Source organism: Drosophila mojavensis, unplaced genomic scaffold (genome assembly GCF_018153725.1).
Source record: "Drosophila mojavensis isolate 15081-1352.22 unplaced genomic scaffold, ASM1815372v1 contig_36, whole genome shotgun sequence".
Lineage (NCBI taxonomy): Eukaryota > Metazoa > Arthropoda > Insecta > Diptera > Drosophilidae > Drosophila > Drosophila mojavensis.
Window position 1 is genome coordinate 3,284,272 of NW_025318858.1, and position 11,343 is coordinate 3,295,614.

Genomic DNA, 11,343 nt, shown 5'->3' on the forward strand with positions numbered 1-11,343 from the left:
GTAAGAAAAAAGAAAAACTGTTGTCTGCCTATACACTATGCATGCCTGGGCTAATAACATTATCGGCCCATAAAAGTGTTACCAAAGACGAAGCAGAAGAAGAAAACGTCGCAAAAGGTAAAATTATACATTATTAAATTTTACAAATGGTTCGGCTCCCAGACACGCAAAACCGTTTTCCTTTTACAATAAAGTGCAAAACGAGGCAGCGGAAAAGCCCTCCGCCACTAACCGCAGATAAATGAGACACTCGGGAACTGCTGCTCCTGCTGCTGTTGCTGCTGCCAACAGCAACAGCAACAGCAGCAACAAGGATCTCAAACTGAAGCTAGGGGAGGGAGGGACCAGCCAACAGGATATGTGCGACAGTGCTGGCCAAAATGCACATAAAAAACCGATACAATCCCAATTGAATCAATTGAATTGAATGACTAAGCAAGACCCTCGTCTGGGCCATAATGGTTAGGGTATGGTATGGTATCGCTGGCAGTAAAATTTGGGAGAATGGGGCGTGCCACACAGACACCAAAACACCCAGGCGAAAGGATTCCTGCGAGACGAACTGAGGAAATAAAAATAAATTGATGTTTTCAAGTGTCAGGCGCTTCTGTGTGGACATTGTTGCTGCTGGCCTGAGTGGGGAGTGATTGGGATAGAGATTGGCGAGGCTAGAGGAGCTGGGAAGTGAGCCACATATTCCTAGAAACAATCGCAACTAGTTTGATTTCTATCTCGCCCTGACCCTCTGCCCTTCTGGCTGCGGCTTCCACTCAGCAACTTGCTCAATGATGCAATGCGGTTAGTTTATATTTATGATTTTTCAGATAAGTTAATGCAAACGCTATTTGAGGGCTAAAAATATGATCGAGAGTGGTTAAGAAAGTCGTAAAAATATGTCATAAAATTGAGGACGAAATTTGGATAGTCATGTAAATTTATTATTATATTTGAATTAAAATTATACATTATTAATTATATTCAATATCTTTTATTTATCAAAATCAAATTTATATTATTTATACTCGAGAATAAATAAAAAAAAAAAAAATGGGTTTAAATAAAATTCAAATAAATTTATAATATTTATTAATAAAATATATTTAATATTTTGTATTAATATAATAAATTTTTAATGAAATATATTTAATATCTTGTACTAGCCTAATTCAAATATATTTATAATATGTATTATTCTACTAATATCTCTCAGTCTATCAACTTCCCTTTCGCCCCTCGTTCACCCACTTTTGTTTTAACTCTGTCAGCTTGGGCGGCGTCCAGGCACAAACTTCCGCACAGACATTTGCGAAAAAGAAATAGAGCTCTGGGCGGGAACCGAATGGAAAAAAATTACGAGCAGAACTTTTGCAATTGAAAACAAAGTGAGAGAAGCAAGAGCGTATGAGAAGCACTACGAGTGTGCAGCGAGCTGTAAACAGTTCTCGATTTCAGTTACAGTAACTCCCACGCCTGGCAGCTAGTATTAGAAATAGAGCCCAATGGGAGGCACTAAGTCTATGTAGAGTTCCACACATTCCACCCAAGTAATGCGTATGTTTTGCCAAAAGTAAATGAAACACATTCGTTGGGGGTTGTCAGCGTCGCATTAGCCATTGATTTCTATACCTAGATAGAGCTGCCAGAGAGCGTACATAGATAGATGTACATACAATAGATATTGCTGTGTAGCTGTGACATCATCAGCTGACTGGGCGGACAGCTGGACGACTCGTGTAAATTACAAGCATTGCAAATGCGAAACATGAAAAAACACTCAAGTGCGTTTGATAATGTTGACAGGATGTGCGTGAATTTGTCAGCTTGTTATTGTATGCGTGTGTCTCTATCTCTTTATATCTCCCTGTCTCTCTCCTGCTCACCGTGCCGGAAACGGATGTTATCAGATTTTCATTTTGATTCCCCAACATCCAGCCAAAGCTATGCAATCACATATGAAATTCAATATTCATAGTTATTTATGTTTAGTTATATTCAGCATGTGCATTATCTTTGGGGGAAAACTGTTTGTTAGCTAAATTATTAAGTGTCCTACATTGACAGTTTAGTATGGCCAGTCTATTTAGTTGTCATCTTATATATCTGGATCGCAGTTATGATATATTCATTTATGTTTACAAATTTCGCCTCAGAAGCATTTATTATAGAAAATATTTAGCCTGAATAATAATAATGAGAATCAAAGCACAATATGTAGCCTAAAATAGTTGGAAATATATTTTATATATTAAGAAATATTGATTTGTAAGTAAAATTTTATCTAAGGGAATTAAATTACGAATTGTATTACTTCCACAGTTAAAAGCCAGGTTGACCTTATGCCATACCTGATTCTTCCTCTTAAAAAATAATTCACTAAAAATATATTTATTACAAATACAATTTATCTCGTTAACTTTTGAATCTCTTTGTAAGGATTATTGCATATTCCAAGTTTTAAATGTCTTGCTTAACTTTAGCTAGGCAAATCCTAATGCCACTCGTTTCTGTAATTGAAATAACAAACTTACGAATAAACTTTACGTATTCAAGCAGAGATGTGCACTGCAATTCTACTGAAGTGAAACACGTTCATGCGGAGCTTGTGGACACTATAAAAGTGCAACATGCAACACGAGCGAGCAGTGAGGCAAATTATGCAGCCAACAAGTTACCACAACTTTTCATTACAACAGCTCAGAGTCATTCATTCATTCATTCGCTTGGCTATGAATAGAACACACAGAGTCGAGTCCGGTTCAGAGCTCTGGGATGCAACTACGACTGACTAATGGCAGATGGGATAGATGTGGAGCCCAGGGGCCAAAAGCCGTCACTGCTCGGATGCTTTGCCACAATAAACAAACGAACAAACAACAACAACAACAACAACAACAATGACAACAAAATGGCAAAAACTAATGAACTCTATTCTGGCCAGCTACTCACTGATGACGAAATTCTAAAGAGCAAAAAATATTTCTATATATTTACATAAGGGAGAGAATGAATCGAGGCGAATTGTGGCCTCCATTTGCAACTGTGCATATGATGCTCGGAGCGACTCGGTCATAAATATTCTATGTAAATATGCAAAATATAAAATTAAATTTAATATCCATAACCACAGGACATCATGTTCGCACACACAGACACACACAGACACACACACGGCTGCCAACAGCGATGGCAATACGAGGACAAGCTCCGTTTGCAACTCACATTACAAAGACATCTCAATAAGTAATTACTAGTTACAGCATCTACAATGAGCATAAAGCTTTTGCTGGCCAGAATAAATGTCTCTTACACATATTAAAGAGCATTGATATTTGATATTTTGATATATGTATTATATGGAAAGCTTTGAGAAAATAGTCATTTTCAGATTTGACTTTGAGGCTGATGCAAATTTAATGAGCCAGCTCGAAAGCCTCCTTACACAAATTAAAGAGCATAGACATCTTTGATTTCTCATACTGAAAGCTTTGGGATGAAATATCCATTTTCAGATCTGACTATGACGCAAATTTAATATAACTTTTCTTTCTTTTAATTTTCAGGAAACTTTCGACTACGTTGAGCAATAGGTCTTATATGAGTTCTTGCTAGTTAAAAATTCAATTATATTTATCTATGAAGATAGTTAGATATCTTATGAATTTTGAGAGAGATTTAAGTACTCGATCTTTTAATAGGATAGTAATAATTATTATAATTTATAAAAATTTGATATTAATTCACTTATTTTTTAATTAATGTAAATCATTATATATTAAAGTATTATAAATAAAAAAAAAATAAAAAAATTGTATTAAAATAAAACATGTAAAACTAAATAAATATAAAAAATATTTTAAAAAGGATTTCGCATTAAGAAAAAGCTACAGATCATCGAAGATGTAGTCTAACATTATGATACAACAGTTCAATAAAATTTACCGGGTATCTCCTAGTCGTTCACTCTAAACTGAAGTATTTTTAGCTGAGCTATGCAATTGGACATTATAATAGTTCAAAACGGCTTGCCGAGTATCTCTTAAGCTAAGCTTAAGAAAATTTAGATATAACAGATCCGTAACAGTTGCCAAGTATCTCTTAGTCGTTCACTCAGAACTAAAGAACATGTAGATATAACAGTTTCAAAACAGTTGCCGAGCATCTTCAAGTCATTCACTCTCTACCAAATGCACCCCTATTCTCCAACTCTCTTATAAAAGCTGGAATCAATATTCAGTCCAATACTGAGTTTTAATTTATACAAATTTAAAGTCCGTATACTATTCAAATTTTTTTAAAGAATGTTTTCGTTTATGTTTTAAACTCGGTCTTTCCTTTATGTGAGTGTATTTAATATATTCTGAATCGTCCTATTTGCTTTTTGCTTCTTTGAGCTGAGATGAGAATTTGTAGCCGTTTACAGATTCTTTGCGCTTTGTTCCCAACAAGTATTCAGCTTGATGCTTGAGATATGGCTGCCTAAGTCGAGTGGATACTTGGGCAGTCACTGGGCTGTTATTTCATTGGATTGCCCTTCATGCTTGGTTTGATTACTTCATCTTTTACATTTTCTTCTTCTTCATTTTTGCAGTTCTCAGTTTGTCATTCAAAACAAAAATACAAAGCGGTTCACGTTCATTCATGCTCATTATCCTGTAGATTATTCGGTACTTTACAGTGCTCAATGCGATAATAACGTTGATGCTGGCAAGGACGCACTGGCTCTCTGTTTCTCGTTTTCATCTTTATTTTTTATTTTCCTTATTTTTCCTCCTTTATTTTTTTATTTTTTTTTTTTTTTTTTTTTTGGCTTGTCGACTCGAATGGGATTGAGATGGGCAGGGAGCACTGGTGTCCACTGGCAGCTAAATGTGGCTGGCCCTCGTCCTTGCTGCTCGTTGTTGATGATGCACTTGATATTTGCCGTATGAATGCAACGCAGCTGGGATCTTACCATCCACTCTATACCATTTAAAGCACATTAAGAATAGCCCTTAGTTTTGGTGGATATATATAAATATATATACATACATATATATATATATATCTGACTATATGTATTGGCATTCAAGTGTTCCGGGCTTTTGTTGTCAGTGGCTCGACTTTTACTGCACATTGTCCGCGTCCTCAGCTCAGCTTTTGTGGATTACTTCGCATTTTCTGAGCTACTCCAGACCCCAGCTCTCGCCCTCAACGCCCTCGCCTGCCAGTTTCAGTTAATTTCTGGCCATTTGAATGTGAAATATTTGGAGGATTTATGCATTTGCTCGGCACACCTACATCCTTACCTACCGTAAATCCTGTGTGCGTGTGTACGTGTGTTTGAGTTTGTGTGTGTTGACATCCTCTTACCATTTCACATCCGCTTAGCTGGCAGCCCTGGTCGCAGCTAATGGAGCTGCTGGCTGTCGCCAATGTGACGTCAAGCTGTTGTCATCATCGCCGCTAATCCCTCGTTTGAGTGGCAAATGCCGCACCAGATTCCGCAACACTGCCCACGGGCAGCCAAACGGCAGGTTAGCCCATGGACACCAGGACACTCGCGCTGCTGATGTCCAGCTTAGGTAATGGCAATTTAATAAGCTTCTAAACGTTGGCCCCGCCAGCATTTTGCACTTAGTGTTCTGCGGTCCCTATTGTTGACCGAAAATCCCCAAGGGCTGCATTTACAAAATACCTACAGATAACCCTTGTGCGACCCACAAGTTTACGAGCCTTTAAGAAGAGCGTGTAATTAATTACATTACATTATATAATTTTTATATAATTATTTAAGCTCCAGCTAAATAATTTAGCATGTTTTTTAATAGTCAAAATTATAATAAATTAAAAACTAAATAATGCTTCAATAAAAAACTTATTTTAGAAATATTTTTATAGAAAAAAACACTCAATCAAATCAAAATAATACCTTAAACAATTGAAAAAAAAATAATGCCACTATAAACGAATGCAACAATTCGATTAATAATTAGATTAGAGCTTTAATGCCCCGAGCTTTCAGGGCAAATGGCAAAGGAAGACAATTGCATCAGGGGCATAAAATCTGCCGGCATTCAGTTACGGGCAAGCGACAATATGAACAGGACGAAAAGGCCAACTCACAGAGTTGACAAGCGGAAAATTGACAAACGTTTTTGAGTCTGAAAATGCTGGCGAATGCCGACAACATGCCAAAAGGGTTAACAAAGTCGCCAACAACAGGAACAACAATGCAAAACACTCGGAGCTGCACGCTGCTTGAGCCTGTTGACAATTGTTAGTGAGACATTGACTGAGTGTCAGGACAGCGGGCCAGGAGAGCAGGAGAGCAGCTGAGCAGGCGACGCTGGCAAGGCGGGCAGCGAGCGCACAGACATTTTAATGACATTCAAAGTGTTAAGTCGAGTGCCCGGTTGGCCAACAGAGCCAGAGCCAGAGCCAGAGTCGGAGCATTCACATCCTTCCATACTTCCACAACCATTGGCGCGTTTGCCAGAGTGCATTCTTGTTGACTTACTGACACTTTGACACTGCCACTGGGCCATAATGTACGACTGGCTGTTTGCACCAACTGGAAATTAGTGCCACGGCAGCTACTTCTCAACTAAACGGGCCTGCCTCGACTCGACTCTGTCTAGCTGCCCTCCATTGTGTGCCGACAGCAACTGGCTGCTCATTATTCACCTCATTTGCATGCATCTCATTCGGCGTCTGGACACTGCACACATATTTGTCCGGTTGTTATTTTTGTTAGCCATCAAATGGGTTACAGCTTGCCTGGCTTATCTGCCTTGAGGTCTGCATTTGACATTGAAAACCATAAAAAGACTACAGAGCTTTTACAGCAACGACGTTTGCATGCCCTTTCCTCTACTTTAATATTCAATTCTATATGACAATGACAATGATAATAACAATGACAATGGCAATGGCAATGACAATTACAATGACAATGACAATGACAATGACAATGACAATGACAATGACAATGACAATGACAATGACAATGACAATGACAATGACAATGACAATGACAATGACAATGACAATGACAATGTCAATGACAATGACAATGACAATGGCAATGACAATGACAATGACAATGACAATGACAATGACAATGACAATGACAATGACAATGACAATGACAATGACAATGACAATGACAATGACAATGACAATGACAATGACAATGACAATGGCAATGGCAATGGCAATGGCAATGGCAATGGCAATGACAATAACAATGACAATGACAATGATAAATTCAATAAAGTAATTATAAGTACATATAATACAAATATATACAATACTAACTTCAAATCTTGCAAATCGATTTACAAAGTGATAGGGCTCCGCTTCGCCTATAAGAGTGCAAAATGGAAGCTTGACTGTCCTGTCGCATTGGGCATAGGCATTCAAAACTCTTTGGGCGACGCTGTAATCGCATTTGTTGCCTCAGCCTAACCAAGTTGCTGGCCAAATGCAATTTGCCTAAAATCATGGCCAGGCCATTTCGGTATAAATAGATTTTGTGCAGTCACCTCTGTGTCGGAGAGCTTAAATGGCAAACAAACAATGCAAAAATGAAAATGAAGTGCCTATTGCGGGTAAGATTTGGATTTGGATTTGGATTTGGCAGAGGAATACGCAACGGCCAGACAGACTTTGGTCAAGGTCTCAGCTGATGCTTTCTGCTCTGCATGCTGGTAATTAAATTGTCAAGTTGGCATTTCAAGTTGAAGTCTCGCAAACCTTGTAAGCTTGCAAGCCTGCAACCTACAAGTCACGCATTGTTGACTCTGGATTGAATTGAGCACAAGTTTTTATCCATGTTTAACATTTTTGTCATTTATGCATACAACAATTTCCACAGCAGCTTTTGCAATAGTTTTTCAATATTCATAAGCTGCACATGAAATTTATCTTTGCCAAGCTAACAGCATTTATTCAAGAACTTTTTTTTTTTTAAAACATTTTTAGATGACATATGACAGTTTAGTAAAAATTTCTTGTTTGTATTAAATATTTAAAACATATTTAATAAAAGAGTAGTTGTGCAACATAAATATATCTTGACTTCTTTTCAAACAATCGATTTGAAGAACAAATAAATTGATTCATATGAAAGAAAATTGGGAAAAGAAAATAATTTTTATGTAATAAATATTTAACGACCTTTGAGTAATTTAAATATTTTATAGACTAACAAAAAGGAAACTGATAAACCAATTAAGTAAAATTCATAATTCATAAATAGTAATGATAAGAATAATTAAACTCCATTTTAAGGTGATAAATATAATTCAGAATCATATTGAAAACTGCCTTCAGTGATTTATAATTTACATATTTGATTTCAACATCAATCTTCAATTCACACGTAAATCACTTGAAATGGCGACACATTAAAAATAGCTCAAGAATAAGTGTTTGCCCTTGCTATGAGTTTGGGAAGGGCATAAATTATCAAGGATAGTAAATCCGAGTGACTTAAGGTACTTAAGCCTTTCGGTTTGCCTTTAACTGTGAAATGAAATCACACAGCCTCGGCGCATTCAATTGCGCACTAAAGATTTGAAGGACACGCTCTAATGAGCCGGCAACCGAATCGACTAAGCCAAGGCGAGATGAGGTCCGGCATCTCTCAGTGTGTCTGTGTCTCGCTCTGGGCCTACGCAGCTGAACTTAATTGCATTTAAATTGCCACTCGTGTTATGTTAACAAATAATTAGTTGCCCATTGGGCATGAAAACAGTGCAGAGGCGTAACTGGAACTCCGAGCCGCAGACAGCCGACAATTTAGCTATGCGCACAAGGCAAATGCAATGTCCTGATATTGAGAACCGCATTTGCCTCATTTGCATAAACTGTGGCCCAGCCACGGAAGCTGAGCTGAGAAAATTGATATTAGATATTTGAAAAGGGTAAATGGGAGATGGAAAATGGCAAATGGCAAGTGGAAAATGGGAAATGTTAAATGCAAAATGGCAACTACTTAAATTATTTAACAATACTCCATGTGCAATTAGAGAGCAGCATATAAAAAATGCATTCAAGACGCAATCGATTTCAATAGAGTGCTCAATTATGCAACGAGTCATCGAAAGGCCAAGTTTTGCAATTTGCTCAAATTAATTATTTGCCAGGGAAACAACAAAACTGAAGCGGAAACCAGCCACAAAATGTGCGAAAATCTCTCAAGATTAAACAGTATAGAAGCCTCGTTGAATACCTGGCTGTTGATGCTCCGTTGATTAGGATGAAGCGGGATGCGCCAACTTCAAAGGGGGCAAAGTCATCAATATCCTGTCGAGTGCGAGCACATTCTCAAAGCGCCATCTACAATGGGCGTGAGTGGCGAAATGCTCGTAATTTTAGAAATTTGAGGAATTTATTTGAAATAAACAAAATAAAAAATTCAAATAGTTTATAAAAGTTTTGATTATTGTGAGCTCGATGGGTGGTTACTACTAAAACAACTAAAGGGTTGTTAAATAGTTGAACTAAGATTCAAGCTAATCAGTAAATTTTTAAACAAACTAAAAATGCAGTTGTAAAATTATTTTTCTTTATCAGAGAAATAATTTAGCTTTACTTTGCTTAAATCAAGCGACTTTCCATTAAGCCAAATAAATATTTAAACAGTTTTCTTGCAATTACGCCACTGTATCAGTCATGGTTCAATCAAGCGTCCATAGTGGCACCCATCAGTATCCGGCTGCAACACTAGAAAGGCATGGCGTTCTCCAAGACCCAGAGAGCGCCATTCAACGAAGCATGCGAAAATTTGGCTAATACGAAATGCACGCCAAGAAATTCCGAGTGCATAGATTAAATCGCCATGATGGAAGGAACTTGAAGAGCCGCTTTACCTCCTTCCTTCCAAGCGCCTAGGCAAGGAGCAGAACACACACAGGGAGCGCTCTCTGTCAAGGCGGAAAGCAAACTTAATGCAATCAAGCTTAATGCAGCGCGACGGCTGGTCGAGACGACGAGACGACTAGACGAGAAGCATGAAGGAGGCGGGTGGAGGGCAGCAAAAGGCGGTACCGGAACAAAGTGAATCCTTTGGGCTTACCTGCGGTGCATTTTTAAGCAATTTACATAATAATTATCGAGCAGGCGCAACTCTTACACTGAGAGAGAGGGAGAGAGAGAGAGAGAGAGAGAGCTAAACCAGGGCAGCCATTGCATAATTGCCAAATAGCACACCCAAGGGGCGGGCCTCCTTCCGCCTGAGATATTGAAAAACTTGCTCAACTCGATGGCAACTACATAATTAGTTTCCAGCCAGCCAGCTTCAAGCTGTAAAATGCAACAACTAACTAAAAACCGATCAGCTTATCGTTGAAAATATTTATGGTTATTATAAAGTGATAAATAGCCAATTTATAACTTATTACAACTTTAAAAGTCAACTTCACATAAAATCCATTAAGCAGTTAAATGAATGACGTTAACAGAGCTTTTATATAATAATAAAAAACTTGTTGAAAGCTGAAATGGAGTAAGAGTTAATCAAAATCACATTAAGTTTTTAGTAGAAAATCATTACAACAATAATTAAAACGTAATAAAGTCTTAAAAAAAAAAAACAAAGTTTTTAGTGGTTTAATTCATTAGGATGTTAAGTTTTTGATAGAAATGAAACCAAAACTTTTATTAGTAAAAGTCGTAAGCAAAAATTCAATAAAAAAAAGTTTTTTATACTTTTATAAAATTTATAGTTTTTTTTCTGAAAATTATAATTTTTTTTTTATTTATTTATTTTTTTTTCACAAATCTGGTAGAGATTTATCAACGAATATATTAAAAAAATTTTAGTATTTAGTTTAGCAACTTACTCTTTAATCAATTTATGCTTCTGTTTAAGATTGAGGTTTGAGCCACTGCGCAGTTTGAGTTAATGTTTAAGAACTTAAAAGCCAATAAGTTGGAGAGTAATTTTTGTCAGTTAAATCATCAGATTTAATGTAATTCATTGTAGATTTGCTTAAGGGTTTCGCGTATTTGATTGATATATATTAATACTAAATTACACTAAGTACACATTCTATACATATTAAAATTACAACAAGTAAAGCTAATCATCATTAATGATGATTAATGCAACAAATAACTCCAACAAATATCCAAATAATAGTATTTTCCTTATATTCAGGTTAATCTAATGCTCACCTTAAACAAACTTTATTAAGCTGAAGTTCTTTTGTGATTGAAGCAAAGTCTCTTTTACTCCGTTTAGCTTGTTTGTCAAATTCTTTGGAGAAATAAAATAAACTACACACAAACACACACACATGCACATACACACAGACACCCACAGACGAGCATAAAATAGTTTCTATTCGCTGTTGCATG